The 16,012-nt window shown below is 38.4% G+C and overlaps 3 long non-coding RNA genes across 4 annotated transcripts; all 3 read left to right on the forward strand.

Moving 5' to 3' along the window:
* The first annotated feature begins 6,559 nt into the window (after positions 1 to 6,559).
* On the forward strand, positions 6,560 to 7,048 carry LOC128545204 (uncharacterized). Its single transcript, XR_008365855.1, has 3 exons — positions 6,560 to 6,617; positions 6,739 to 6,825; positions 6,960 to 7,048. It is a non-coding gene; the product is annotated as an uncharacterized LOC128545204 (long non-coding RNA).
* Positions 7,049 to 7,440: 392 nt separating this feature from the next.
* LOC128505599 (uncharacterized) lies at positions 7,441 to 7,936 on the forward strand. The gene is made up of 3 exons (XR_008355594.1): positions 7,441 to 7,546; positions 7,632 to 7,708; positions 7,808 to 7,936. It is a non-coding gene; the product is annotated as an uncharacterized LOC128505599 (long non-coding RNA).
* A 2,128-nt stretch (positions 7,937 to 10,064) lies between these two features.
* On the forward strand, positions 10,065 to 12,479 carry LOC128517979 (uncharacterized). Of its 2 annotated transcripts, none has more exons than XR_008357550.1 (3): positions 10,065 to 11,228; positions 11,319 to 11,401; positions 12,244 to 12,479. It is a non-coding gene; the product is annotated as an uncharacterized LOC128517979 (long non-coding RNA). The 2 variants fall into 2 exon arrangements; XR_008357549.1 differs by having other exon boundaries at positions 10,065 to 10,507; positions 11,143 to 11,401.
* The last annotated feature ends 3,533 nt before the right edge of the window (positions 12,480 to 16,012 follow it).

Below are 16,012 nucleotides of genomic sequence, written 5' to 3' on the forward strand. Positions count from 1 at the left end.
TAATTTGGTTTACGTGTTTTGGAATACGAGCCCACTTCTGGAACGAATTATGCTCGTAATCCGAGGTTCCACTGTATTTACTTTTATTTAAACAATACTAGATTACTGTGCAATACTTACAAGTGGCCTTGAGTCATATTCTGATGGTACTTACTGAGTTTTAGGAACTTTTTTTTTTTTTTTTTTTTTTTTTTTAAGATTATTGTTATTATTTATTACCTTTATTCTTTATTACCTTTCTTGGTTAACAACTGTGAGCACCTGTAACTGAGCATAAGCAATTTTCCTCTGGGATTAATAAAGTAATTTGAATCTTAAACTTGAATAAAGTTCTATTTTGGCCCCTATAGTAGGCCCATCTGCTTTAACTTAGTTTTTATTCATTATTCGTAAGACAACCTTTCAGTTTTGTAAATATTCTAGTTATATTTTATACTGTATTAAGTTTTACCTTAGGTTAAACATTTTTGAAAATAGACCATCCAGCTAAGATAAATGTTATGTTTGATAAAATCTGGATTAAGGATATTTTATTTTATTTTTTTGTTTCCCCCTGAGGGATTATTGTGGTCAGGGGGTTTGCGTGCCTCAGTGACCTTAAGAGCTATACCAGCAGGAGCTTAGTTTTCAAGTGGGACACCCAAGTTGGATAGGTCTGAAGGTAGAGGCCTGACAAAGTGCAATCCATTCTTCAGGTTTTGGACGCAGCTAACAACACAATTTAGCAAAGACAATACTGTTACTATAAGCACAGTATTCAGACTAAGGGAATGTGATGGTGGTCTTTGGTTAATGGAGAATACAGATGCTATATCCACTGCACTAATCACTGTACAGTACACAATTGCTTTAAGTTCATGAGCCATGTTCAAGCAGATCAGATGTATTTGTCATGGTGGATGAGGTGGAAAGATGTTGGTTGGGGGGATTGGGGGAGTGTGGTTTGCAGAGAATTTGTGTGTGTGTTAGGTGGTGTGAGTGGGTTTTTCAAACTTGCAGTAAAGCATTTTTGGGGGGGGCAGTTTTTGATTCCCCCTTATCTAAGTACTGTAAATACTTAAACAGTCTTGCGTTAAAAAGTCGGCCTTTCAACACGCACCCCCCACCCCCAAATATCTTAAGTCACCAGTCAAGTGCCGACACCCTTCCCCCAAATGTACCTTTGTAACCTTTTGTGACCTCCAGTACCCTGTAAGCTAGTTATTTAATTGGTGTAAGTGTATTGACCAGTGCGATTTGATTGGTCTAACATCGACATAAAAAACGTTGGAGGCAGCGACGATGAATAAGTACATTACCCCTTTTTTTTAATCTGACGTAATCAGATTTGATAATTTGTAATTTCAGGATTTGACACTTTAATATGTAGAATAAAATTTGATACGTGCAAAGTTTAATGGATATAACAAGCAGCTCATGCCGATGTCTTTGGTTTCGTCTTTTTTTTTTTTTTTTTTTTTTTGTAATAGTTTACACTTGTTTGACTCAACAATGGAAGGTAAGATATTTAACATTATTATTTGATGAATATTTTATTCTGAAACAGATTTCAGTGTATCCGCAGATCCTTATTTGTTAAAGAATTAAATGTTTTGTTCAGTGATTTCTAGAAACATTTTTGGCCTACCAGATGTAATGCGGTAGTGCAACAGTGTCCACCACAGGTCGCATCTGTTGGCCATCAATGTACCAAAAAGTATAAATCATTTCTAAACAGTAAGCATTATATAATTGACCATTACTTTTGAATGTACCGCAAATTCTTTGTGATTTGTAAGTATAACGACACTAGTACATCGATTGGCCAAGGTTCTTTTAGGGGTGGAGGGAGGAGCGGGGTCGATCTCTGTGAACCATTCAGAAAATGAATATATGGCATACTGACAATTAATTGATTGCAATGTGCAATCAATCCATCTATCTTCTGTTATTTTACAGTAAGATTATTTAAGTTTCTCAGCAAAGAGGATTTTTTGGATCTTGGAGGTGATCATGATTGTTGTTACTGCTCTTCTTCAGTTACACCCTCGAAAAATCATTATTCAGTAAAGCATCTAAGATTTGCCATACACTTCAAAGAGGGTGTCACAAGTAAGTAATATCATGAACATTGAGTCTTGCAAATCCTAGAAATCTATTAAATGTAAATAAAGAAGATATATTAATAACATACTGTTAACAAAACATTCTGTTGTATTTGTAGACAAGTTCTCCATACCATGCTACTGCCCAGATCGGAAATGTGGTCAAAGGAGCCATTGGCATTGCCCTAAATGTGCCAAAATAATAAACAGATCAGGCAATTTTAAATCCCACTTAAAAAAATCATGGTAGGTACATTTTAAATTATACAATTTGTAGCTCTGACCAATTTGTAAGTATTGTATGATGTAATTTATTGTTTTTTTTTTTTTTGTTGTTTTGCCACAACAGGTTTGATGGTGACAGCAAGCCCTTCTGGTGAGTACACTGACAAATTTAAACTGGTATCTGAAATATAACTTATTTTTATTTAAGTTTTATACACATTTAAAAACAAAACAAAAACTTAAACCTCCTATGTTTACGCTCAGTAATTTTACTTAAATTCCGATGAAAATAGCATGTTCTTCAATCACGTTAAACTCTTTAAATATTTAATAATGGTTTATTAATGAAATAGTCTAAAATTGAATTTATCTTTTTATTATCAGATGGGGAACAACCTTCTCTGTTGCAACTGAGCAAGTCCAACAAAGAACAAGGGTTTGTCGTATTTGTCGGATTAATTTCACCACCCCCTCAAACTTGAAAAGGCATGAAAAGGAGCAGCATGATGGAGAAGAACCAATGATGTGCATTGACCCCAAAAATGGACTCTATGTGACAACAAAGCATCCTCATGGAGTGGTCTTCCTGGACATGTGCAAAAGTGTTTGCCAGCACAGCTGTATGATTGTGAAGTAGATGAATGTAGAGACTTCATGAGCATAGCTGCTCAAAGTGGAAACCCTGGGAAAAAATTCTACCACCTAGAGGACCAGAAAAGCCCATGTGTATATTCCACCTCCAGCACTGAACACTGAGTCTTTAAACGACATGGTGAAAAAAGGAATAATGTCAACATCTAGACAAGAAGAATGTATGGCACTATACCAACGCGCTAACGGAGATGAAGTTGACAGTGTGTTTCCAGTTTTCTGGGGGAAACACAGTCTCTCTGACAGATATATATTCTTCTCTGTGTACATTGGTGAGAAGGACAACTGGTGTAAGTTTGCGAGGACCATTGCAACATTTGACACAAAATCAGGTTAATGGCACTGGCAGTGTATAGGCTCAAGAAACAGGATCAGTTGTATACAGTACAGGTATATATAGGTACATGTATTTCAAGAGCATCCTTATTTGGCCAAAAATGCTGTGGAGCATAGATGCATAGAGGATAAATAAATGCATAGAGTAGAATTTCTGTGGAAATCTTGGTATGCATAATCATCAAGGATACACAAATAGTAGTGTGATTGACAATGGCCAACTACTTGTGGACTTCCAAAAGAATTCCAGAGGACCTTCCACTGGATTTAACTAAAACAGAAAAGCCCGTTTCACCCAACTTTGAGCCCACAGAAGTAAACTGTCCTTATTGTCCAGGGCCATGTCCTCCTGAACTGAGCAATGCTTTAGTAATAACAACACAAGCAATAGCTTATGGGTTTTTTTCCCAGACTAAAGGTAGGATATTCCATACTATTTTGAAATATAAGTCATTTTATATATATATATAGGTGAAATTAAAAAAAAAAGTGTGAAATGTGTTTGTTTTTTTTTCATGTAGGAATTACAATTTATGGAAAGGCCTGCCCAGTGTGCCGAATTGTAGTTAGTTTTCAGGACTACAACTCAGGATTTCATAATTATAACAGGATCTTTCTTTCCATAACCTTATGTTCGTTTCTGACAACCGGCCTTTCGGCGAGTAGTCGATTGTTATAACTGGGATGTTTATTTGTACTAAATTACTAAAGCACATCAGAAAAACTTGGAAAACATGTTTGAAAACATCCTCCTTTTTATTTTTTGCAGAATCACATTGCTGTTGGGCGGTGGGAGAGGCCGAAGAGCACAGGGGAGGCAGAGCTGGAAAGGAGTTGAGCTTCCTGATCGCCTGATGGATGAAGCTGTCCTTCACTCTGCTTGTCCTGGCTTGGAGACTCCTTAGTCTCCTCCCTGATGGTAGCAGGCTAAAGAAGCTCTGAGTCGGGTGGGTAGGGTCACGGGCGATGTTGAGAGCTTTTCTTGTGAGGCGGGTGTTGTAAATGTCCAGGAGGGAAGGGAGAGAGAAACCAACTATCTTCTCAGCTGCTCTCACTATGCGCTGGAGTGTTTTCCGGCAGGACACACCGCAGGCACCAAACCATACAGGGTCGCAGCTGGTCAGGATGCTCTCAATGGTGCCTCTGTAGAAGGTGCGGGGCTCTGGTTCTTCTCAGCTTTCGGAGAAAGTAGAGATGCTGTTGTGCCTTCTTGGCCAGTGCTGCAGTGTTGGTGGACCGGGAGAGATCTTCCGTAATGTGCACTTTCTGTAATTGGTGCTCCTTACCCTCTCCACGATCGCACCATTGATGGACAGCGGAGAGTGTTGGGTGTATGTTCTCCTGTAATCGACCACAATCTCCTTTGTCTTTTCCACGTTCAGGGAGAGATTGTTGTCTGTGCACCACTGACCACCACACTCCTGTAGTTAGTCTCATCATTGTTGCTAATGAGAACCACCACAGTCGTGTCGTCCGCAAACTGATCTTTTTATCAGCCTAAAAAAAAAAACCTGACTAAAGCCTGCAATATTCTGGGAGTGTCTGACAGTCGATCCATTTCCGACATTATAAACAGGCTTGAGGAACTTCTCCTGTATAAGAATGTTTGTTTATCCTAAGATGTTTGCAAAACTCAAAAAAGCTGGAGGTAAGGTGGCATGTATATTACTTACAGTACTGAATCATTAATTGGAATTTAAATAGATTTAATTTCTTTACAATCATATTTGTTCTAATATAGGTGGAGTCTTACACATGGGATGCACACATGGAGTGGTGTATTATGCATCACCATTATGGTGGCAGGAGTCTGCTCGGGATCATGGAGATGCCCTGCTCAGTTTTAAACACCCCCACCGTGTACATTTGTGATGTTGCTGGACATCTTGCCAGACATCTAAACAATCGCACACAGCAAAAATTTTTCCAGCCACACGATGGGAGGGTATGTGAACCAAATGAAAAGAACATATCTTTGGCAGCTGATGGAAAACTAAGGATACATCTTAACTGGGTCAACAACATTAAAATGAAATCCTGGCACCCAAAATCCTCAGCAACCGACAGAATATTAGGTCCACATCCAGAAACTGGAACAACAGACTGCTTTTGCTTTTACGATAGGTTCCATCAAAAGAACCAGAAACGACCAGAGGAGAAATTGCGCAGTATAAAACTAATCCCTGAACTGGCTTCTCTAGTCAACTCTTCAGAAGCAGAACAAGTAAATAGAGAGCTTTCCTTGAGTCGATATTCGTTGTGCCTAATGAAAGATACTCACTACATGTTTTCGCTGCGTCTCTACTTCAATCTTCATAATGCCAAGAAGAATTTGGCATTTTTTTTTTTTTTTTTTAAGAAATGCAGAGGCGTGCAGCTGAAAACATACACATAGGACTACAGGGCAAACTCATTTATGGACAAAAAGGTAATAATTGAAGGTTGAGTTAATGTCTCCAGTTAGATATGCCAGTTTTTTCTACTACAGATTATTCTGTAGTATCTGCTGTCGAGTAATGTAAACCATATTCATAAATAATTGCAGAAACAAACACACAGCCTATAGAAGTACAGAGCAAAGGTCCAGATGTCTCAGCAAAATTGGATAGCACGCCAGAGGAAGGGAAGAAGTTTTCAGTGTCAATATTCCCAATTGAGCAGATACATTATGTGTGTATATATTATATAAGGTGAACATTATGGAATTTTACACCACAGACAACCAATTACAGCAAGAAATAAAACAGTAATGTAAGCATTTACAATCAATTTTAATTAAATGTACTTTTGCAACATTGGGAGACAATCTCCAAACTCTACACTGAGAAGAGAAACGATGTCGTTACCAGAATTTCTCACTATGCCGTTTTGTATCTGCGGGACCTGAAATCTGTTCTCCCCCCACATCTGTTGAGTGACACAAGAAGTACAGCAATGCCTTGGCTAACTTATAATGTAAGTTTGAATGTTGTAAAGGAGTTGTCTTAAAAATTTAAATTCTTATTTATACATTTAAAATGTACATAATTAGAATCACCTCAGTTATGGTTATTTATGAGTATTTACAAGCATCTACTTATTTTGGTTTAAAAGCTGTAAATTGTCGCATTGCTCAGATTGCCAAAGACACTAATGATGCAAGTTATTCACACACAATTCATCACTGACCTATGACTTTTTTTTTTTTTAGTTTATGTAAAGACTAAAACATGTGAATTTGGGTTTCAGGTTGTGGCCTTGAACACAGACAATTTCATTTTGTGGCACAGGGATTGGCAGGCAGATGCAACAGTGTCAGATGAGCACTTGAAAGAGCTTGAGGTATATTAAAATGCATAATAGAAAAAGTCCATCTTTTATTCAGCATATGCCTCAAGCCAGTTTAAAATAATCGTCTCATGAATGTCTCAGATGTCAGTGTTTCTTGTTTGCTTAATTTCAGAAAAGCTCAGAATTCCTGAAAATACTTTTACCAAGGATTGTTGGACCTGGTGATAACCCAGAGCAGGGAAACCACTTCATTCTTTGGGTAACAAGAAATTATGTTTACTGAAATGTTAGTAATTCTTGTGCTTGAGTCTGCTTCAAACTGAAACACAATTTCATAATGCTGTAGCCACTGCTTTTTCATATTTGAAAAAAAAAATATTTTGGATTTTACAGGTTTTTGACATGACTACAAAAACCATCAGAGTTTATGACAACACTGATCAGTATGTGACAATTTCAAACCGGGACATGGAAGTTCTGAACTAAGATTTTACATTTTTATTTTAAAAATTAAGAATTTTTGTAATCACAAATTGTGTCCAATACATATGATGTATAAATATTAAATTATTGCAACATTTACGTTCTACTGTATACCAAAATACTTGTTTTTATTCAGGGATGCTTTTAGAAATATCGCCTCCTTGAACAGTTGGACTGTGTGCAGTCCACATCAATGGCAGAGAGATGACTGAAGGAACTGTGGTGTTTTTGTATGCACAGTGAGTTTACCATTTTTATATATATATTTATTATCTATATTTATTTTATATATATATATGTTTACATGTTGATGGTGTTTATATAAATAAATTTAAAATGTTTGGTGCATATACCTGATCCTGTTAAATCCTTATTTAAACAGATGGCAGAGATGGAGGCTAGAAATATTCAAATGTGCCATGAAGTGCTGCACGATGAACAGATGTTACCTTCGGCTCTACCATGCCTTATGTATGGTGAAAAAACTACAACCACTGGTAATGCTGGGGTTTAAAAACATTGTAGGTTTACAGAATATGCAAAGCTTGACATGAAAATTTTCCCTATGATTTTCTACTTAAGGTTAAAACAGTGCAGAGTTCAAAACACCTGTATGGCCCAGGATGCTGGAGTTTGCATTTACCAAAAAATCATTCAAAGTATGTAATGGCTATTGAATTTCCACATTATCTATAATTTTGCAGTTACATTTTAAGCAGTTATATATATATATATAATATAATAATTTATGTCTGCAGAGTAATGCACCCAAATGTCAAGTCACTGAACAGGATTCAGTGTGATTTTTTGCAAAAAATGGCTGCATGCAGACTATGCTGGCAATCAGCCTTGACGGTCACAGAGGCTACAACATTCTGCTGTGGATGTGACACTAAAAATGTGCACACCTTTGAGAAGTATGTGTTATAAATATATTTTTAACAAAATAAAAGCAATACCTGTGTAAAAATCTAATATATACAGTATACACACAGTGGTGTGAAAAACTATTTGCCCCTTCCTGATTTCTTATTCTTTTGCATGTTTGTCACACAAAATGTTTCTGATCATCAAACACATTTAACTATTAGTCAAAGATAACATAATTGAACACAAAATGCAGTTTTTAAATGATGGTTTTTATTATTTAGGGAGAAAAAAAATCCAAACCTACATGGCCCTGTGTGAAAAAGTAATTGCCCCCCTTGTTAAAAAATAACTTAACTGTTAACTGTGGTTTATCATACCTGAGTTCAATTTCTGTAGTCACCCCAGGCCTGATTACTGCCACACCTGTTTCAATCAAGAAATCACTTAAATAGGAGCTACCTGACACAGAGAAGTAGACCAAAAGCTAGACATCATGCCAAGATCCAAAGAAATTCAGGAACAAATGAGAACAGAAGTAATTGAGATCTATCAGTCTGGTAAAGGTTATAAAGCCATTTCTAAAGCTTTGGGACCCCAGCGAACCACAGTGAGAGCCATTATCCACAAATGGCAAAAACATGGAACAGTGGTGAACCTTCCCAGGAGTGGCCGGCCGACCAAAATTACCCCAAGAGCGCAGAGACAACTTGTCCTGGGGTCTTTTGTGGCCTCTTGGATATCATCTAAAGAACTGCAGGCCTCACTTGCCTCAATTAAGGTCAGTGTTTATGACTCCACCATAAGAAAGAGACTGGGCAAAAAAGGCCTGCATGGCAGATTTCCAAGGCGCAAACCACTTTTAAGCAAAAAGAACATTAAGGCTCGTCTCAATTTTGCTAAAAAACATCTCAATGATTGCCAAGACTTTTGGGAAAATACCTTGTGGACCGACGAGACAAAAGTTTAACTTTTTGGAAGGGGCGTGTCCTGTTACATCTGCTGTAAAAGTAACAGCATTTCAGAAAAAGAACATCATACCAACAGTAAAATATGGTGGTGGTAGTGTGATGGTCTGGGGTTGTTTTGCTGCTTCAGGACCTGGAAGGCTTGCTGTGATAGATGGAACCATGAATTCTACTGTCTACCAAAAAATCCTGAAGGACAATGTCCGGCCATCTGTTCGTCAACTCAAGCTGAAGCGATCTTGGGTGCTGCAGCAGGACAATGACCCAAAACACACCAGCAAATCCACCTCTGAATGGCTGAAGAAAAACAAAATGAAGACTTTGGAGTGGCCTAGTCAAAGTCCTGACCTGAATCCTATTGAGATGTTGTGGCATGACCTTAAAAAGGTGGTTCATCTTAGAAAACCCTCAAATAAAGCTGAATTACAACAATTCCGCAAAGATGAGTGGGCCCAAATTCCTCCAGAGCGCTGTAAAAGACTCGTTGCAAGTTATTGCAAACGCTTGATTGCGGTTATTGCTGCTAAGGGTGGCCCAACCAGTTATTAGGTTCAGGGGGCAAGTACTTTTTCACACAGGGCCATGTAGGTTTGTTTTTTTTCTCCCTAAATAATAAAAACCATTATTTAAAAACTGCATTTTGTGTTTACTTGTTATCCTTGACTAATAGTTAAATGTGTTTGATGATCAGAAACATTTTGTGTGACAAACATGCAAAAGAATAAAAAATCAGGAAGGGGGCAAATAGTTTTTCACACCACTGTGTATGTGTATATATACACACACAAATATTAACTTTAAAGAAATAATCCACCACTTCATCCTATGTTTTTCCCATGTTTGTAACTATATAACATTTCAGAACTTGCACAAAGGCTTGGAAAATGGCACAATAAGATCCAACAGGATGTTTTTATTCAAAAATCCCAAATTTTTTCCAAAGTTTAAAAAGGAAACTCAGTGAAAAGTTTTGTTTTTTTGACGAAGAACAGGTAGATTCATATTTATTTATATTATTTGCCTTGTCTACAAATGTATATACTTTAAATAGGTTTGTGTTTGTTTAATTTGCTATATATACTCAACAAAAATATAAACGCAACACCTTTGTTTTTCCGATTTTTCATGAAATGGACTTAAAGATCCAAAATTCATTCCAGATACACAATATTACCATTTCTCTCAAACATTGTTAACAAATCAGTCTAAATGTGTGATAGTGAGCACTTCTGCTTTGCTGAGATAATCCATCCCACCTCACAGGTGTGCCACATCAAGATGCTGATCTGACATCATGAGTAGTGCACAGGTGTACCTGATACTGCCCACAATGAAAGGCCACCCTGAAATGTGCAGTTTTGTCTCACAGCAAAATGCCACAGATGCCACAAGCATTGAGGGAGCAGGCAATTGGCATGCTGACAGCAGGAATGTCAACCAGATCTGTTGTTTGTGCATTGAATGTTCATTTCTCCACCATAAGCTGTCTCCAAAGGCGTTTCAGAGAATATGGCCCAACATCCAACCGGCCTCACAACCGCAGACCACGTGTAACCACACCAGCCCAGGACCTCCACATCCAGCAGGAGGCATTTTAGCACATAACACCTGTTTGTGTCTGCGGTAAAGTTAGTTTTATATTCGCATCTCCGAATTCAATAGCTGCGTAAATAAACCCGCAAATAAGATACCCACATATATTTCCTCTCTACATTGTCTTTGAGCCACATCCGCCTTAAATTATACATGTTTAAAAGCATAAACACCATTATTCTCTACGACGCAACAAATAATTTAGGGATCATCGCAAAATGCCGCACAGCAACAAAAAGCGTAGAACGATATTGATCTTCCCTTCTGTTCAGCGCCTGAAGGATTAAAAAGCAACTTTATCGTACTGGAAACTAGAAATGCCAGACTAGTAATGTTTAACAAAAATACAGAAACATCAGCATACACATTGGAATAAATGAAATTACATACATAATACCGAATGTTTCCTTATATATATTGTTCCTCTGCAATTAACATGCCGACGTTAAACCGTTATTGTTGCACTATGGTTTCACTTTTTCTCGAATGTTATTTTAATTTACTTGTATTAATGATCCATTTCTTTACATGTGATTGTTTAGTTTCGAGTGTCTGATCTTTATTGTCCATAAAGAAAAGCATGAATTAGAATAGGTACTTTCCTATTATTTTCCACTAAATCCCGTTCATTGCGCCCCACCTGTTATGCCTGTATTCCCCACTAGTGGGGCGCGCCCCATACTTTGAGAACCACTGGCCTAGGGTTTTCCTGGAAAGCACGACCTACATTCTTGAAGTTTTGACCCTTGAGGTAGATATACAGACACTTTGATACAGTACATGAGACAATATCAATAAATGCATTGTGCATACTGCTCATAACTTTTTCCTTCTTTTAAAGCTTACATTCATAATTCTGCACAAGACCGAGGGATTTCACAGATTCCAGGCAGAAATGGCTTTACAATCAAACACTGTTCTGGAGTAGGTCTTACTTTTGCTGACTTGTTTTTGTCCTGCTTTAAACATGTCTGAAAAGCTTATTCATGTGTCCTGTTTCTTTAGGGTAAAATGTTTAAACCCAAAATGGTTTTAATAGAAATTAATCACCAGAAATGTTGTCCTGTGTGATAAGGGAGGCACACAACAACTTTACTCAGTATAGTCTACATTTTGGACCAAGGCAAGAGGAGGAGGCCCACTGTTTAAGAAGAAAAAAACAAACAAAAAAAAAACTCTAGGCCCTAACTTCTTTTTACATTCCTAGTGGTTGAAGTTAAATAATTTCAGACATTCAAGAACGTATGTGAAAATTAAGTATTTATTTATTTATTTTTATTATTCCAAAATTATGGAATCGTCTTCCAAATAGTGTTCGGGACTCAAACACAGTCTCAGTGTTTAAGTCCAGGCTAAAAACCTATTTATTTAGCCAAGCATTTTTATAAATAGATTTGTCTTGGGTAAAGGAGCAGATCTGGGGGACTCAAGGACGTAGAGGATTATGGTGAACTGGTATGTTTAGATGCTGTCTTCCTCACTCTCATTGATCACTCAGGTTTGCTGACGGTGAGGTGATTGTTTGCTTTACATCTCAGCGAGCCCTCATGTTTGTGTTTCTTTCTGGCTCTTCCTTTTAGTTATGCTGTTATAGTTAGTCCTGCTGGAGTCTCTGCTTGCACTCTACAGTTAATATTACATTCACATTATACATTATGTGACTGTGACCATACTTAACTGCCGTCTCTCCTCTTCTTTTTTCCTCCCCCTTTCTCTCTCTCTCTCTCTCTCTCTCCGTGGTGCTGGTGCCCCGCTTCTGGTTGAAGATCTCGTCACATGGATGCCCCGTGTGTCTCTTTGGGATGTGTCTGGGGATAATTCTCTCTACCCACTGTAGAAGATGGTTCTGGCCTTGACTGGTGTTGGCAACTGTTTCTCTGGGGATTTGACAGTTCGATAGTTCAGTACTGGAACTTCCTACAAGTCTACCTGGGTCTTCAATAACTACCTGGACTCCATATTAACATTAATTAACATCAGCTATTATAGCTGAACTGCCTGCCACCTAACACATTGTATAAATGCAGATCATTTACTGCTTTCTGTTTCACCCAAATGAGGATGGGTTCCCTGTTGAGTCTCAAGGTTTCTTCCTATTACCATCTCAGGGAGTTTTTCCTTGCCACTGTTGCCCTCGGCTTGCTTACCAGGGACAAACTGACCATTTTGATTCATACAAATTGACATTTCATACAAACTTAAATAATTCTTTTGATTGTGTAAAGCTGCTTTGCGGCAATGACGATTGCTAAAAGCGCTATACAAATAAAATTGAATTGAATATTTGCATGTTTTCCGCATAAATTAAGTAAATGTCATTTATTTTTGATCCTAGAAATGTAAATAGGGAACATTGTAGAGGTCTTATTAGGAAGTGATTGGTGTGATTATTTATATATATTGTGTTTCTTTTAACTTTATTTCTGTCACTTTAGGTTGCTGTTACTATATATTAAAAGCAATATAGTATTACAGTTTAGATTTAAACATATTGCTTAATTTAGCCTTGACAGTAGTCTTAATAATAATGACAATTTAAATTTTCTTAATTTCCTTTGGTTGTTTAATAGTAATTTGAGAGAATGCTGTGACACACCAGATCAAGTGACTAGTGTACAAATGAACGGTGTTGGAAATGGGTTCGTTTTAGGCCTCTGAATTTGTAAAATTTGATCAAGCACTGGTGCTTAAGGTATGAACAGACAAATGGGTGAAGGATAGTTAAAAATAAGGGGGTATTCAGATACAATTTAAACGTTATGCAGAATTGCAAATAGTTGGTGTAACTACATAAAACAATGTATTGAAATGTGACCAAAAACAAACAATCCTCAAGGACATAAACAAATGTCAAAGATAAGATGCGTGTGAATTCCCATCTCGACAAAAATACATAAAAAAAATGATGTTTTTATATAATCTCGACAATATTGTGTAATTTACAAGTGGTCTGAAAGCGCATCCCTGCTAATTCTCTGCTAACCTCTGAAGTTACAAAAAAAGAAAAAAAAAAAAAAAGACTGTGCCCACCACCATGCAAAATGACCCACCATGCAGTCATTTTCGCCGCGCGTACCTCTGCGAGTGTAAACCAAGCTTTAAGTAGTGACACTTGCACGTAGCGGTGACAGGTCGAATGACAGCCGATATGTGAAGACACCATGTCGAGACAGGTTCCAATGGCTGTGTCAGGTTGGTTGCCATGCGCATATAACAGTGAAAGATCGAGTGCCATGCGCACGTAGCAGTGACATGTGGAGTGGCAGCTGCCAGTGGCACGGAAAGATTTTACTCTTAGGGTTAGTCCACACGAAGCCGGTCTGTCCCTATCCGATCATTTTTTTTCGTAAACACCGAAAGCCGGAAGCGCGCTGATATTGGGTTTTGGAGATGTGTTGTTTGTGTATGAGCTGTTGGGTCGCGCCAGTGTTTGTGAGTTGGGGTGTTATAAGTGTTGTTTTTTCTTTGTTTCTGTCTTTATTTTGTTGTTTTGTTGTAAATATTGTAAATAGCCTTCTTTTTGTTTGTATATACCTTTTTTGGAAGCAGTAGGGGTTGGGTGCCATTTTCATTAAAACCCGTTTTCTCCTTTTTTTGTGTTTTAGTTAGGGAGTTAGGTTAGCCTATGTATTTTGTTTATAGTGTTTTTTTTTTTTTTTTTTTGTATAGGGTAGTTAGCTCACGGGAGGAGATAGAGAGGGGTTTTGTTTATTGTTTTGGCCTTGGCCCAACCCTAAAGCCTAGAGCTTCCTCTGTGTGTGTGTAAAGAGGAAAAAAAATAAAAGACCACGCACACTCAAACCTGGTTGTAAAGGTTTCTCTTTTTTATTTTATCTTTTGTTGCGGCCCTGAACCCTAGACTAAGGGGTCATAACAAGTGGGGCTCATCCGTTGCCGGGCGTAACAAGTGGGGGATTCGTCCATTTCCGAGCATCATCAGCTTATTTGGTTTGTTTGGCTGCCTTCTGAGGTTGGACAGTAGTATAAACAATGGCTTTTTACAACTTAATAGCCTTCACGCTAGCTCCTACTTTGGAGGAATTTGATCGGTGTTGTAAAGATGACTTGTTTAGCATTGCTGAATTTTTTGAGATTGACGTGCCACGTAAGGGTCTTAAAAAGGAGATAAAAAAATATTGCTTGACACATTAATTGATCAGCAGATTTTACCTCAGGTGGCTGGAGAGTACACTGAGGATAAGGACGCTTTAACGCCGACGGAGGTCGACGGTAAGCCGTCGGTTGCGCCACAGTTGCCCTCCACGCCCCCCAGGCATAAGGTAATTACACCACCCACAATAACACCCATTGACAGATCAGAACAACTTTTGGTTCTAAAAACGAGGGAGGTAAAACTGGAAATAAAACGAGAGGAAATGGAGGCTCAAAGACTTCGGTTGCGGGAGATTGAGAGGGAACATTTTCGGCGAGATTTCAGCCGGCTACACCAGGCTGAGAGCGCGCCGGAGAGTTCCCCTGCCTCTCCGTCATTCGCTCAGTTACCTGCAGCGGCGGTGCCGGGTTCTTCTTCTCTCGTTTCTGCCCCAGTTACTTCCTTCCCACCCCAGTTTGATGTAAGCATATTGTTTTAGTACCTCCTTTTAGAGAGACCGAGGTGGATAGCTATTTCATAGCTTTTGAGCGTGTGGCGGCTACGTTACAGTGGCCGAGAGCAATGTGGGCTCTCTTGTTACAATGTAAGCTGACTGGTAAAGCGCAGGATGTGTGCTCTGCGTTGCCTATCGAACAAAGTCTGGATTACGACAGGGTCAAACAAACAGTTCTACGTGCTTATGAGTTAGTGCCCGAGGCTTACAGACAAAAATTTAGGTCCCATAGGAAGGCGGATAGACAAACCTTCGTTGAATTTGCCCGTGAAAAACAAACATTGTTTGAAAACTGGTGTGCTGCAACAAAAACTACCACTTTTGAAGCTCTTAAAGAGTTAATCCTGTTGGAGGATTTTAAAAATTGTGTTTTTGAAAATGTCGTATTGCACCTAAATGAGCAAAAAGTCACGTCATTTTCAGCAGCCGCTGTTTTGGCTGACGAGTTTGTGTTAACACACCGTACTGTATTCTCTCCTGCTATAAGAACGGATAAATTCGCCGCCCGTGGGGTTGAAGGGCAGGTGAAACCGTCAGCAGGCAGTGTGAAACCTGCAAGAGGGGGTGTTTTTAGAAGTTCTCAGTATCGCTCAGGGGAGGTAGAGTCTGTTTTTATTGTTTAGCTGCTGATCATCTGATTTCAGACTGTGAGGCCTGGAAGAAAAAAAAATACATCAGTGAAGTCAAAGTCTGTTCAAATTTTTTTTTTTTTTAAGAAACAAGCAAATCAGATTTTACCTGAGCAAACGGTGGCAGTGTATAAGCCCTTCATGTTACAGGGGTGGGTGGCAGACAGCCCTGACGGCGTTCACAGATCAGTGTCCATCCTGCAAGATACAGGTACAGCGCAGACTCTGATGTTAGCTGGTACACTTTCATTGTCTCAGACAACCTATACGGGCACTGATGTTATTTTACGTGGCATCGG

Source organism: Clarias gariepinus, chromosome 2 (assembly GCF_024256425.1).
Source record: "Clarias gariepinus isolate MV-2021 ecotype Netherlands chromosome 2, CGAR_prim_01v2, whole genome shotgun sequence".
In the NCBI taxonomy this organism is placed as follows: Eukaryota; Metazoa; Chordata; class Actinopteri; order Siluriformes; family Clariidae; genus Clarias; species Clarias gariepinus.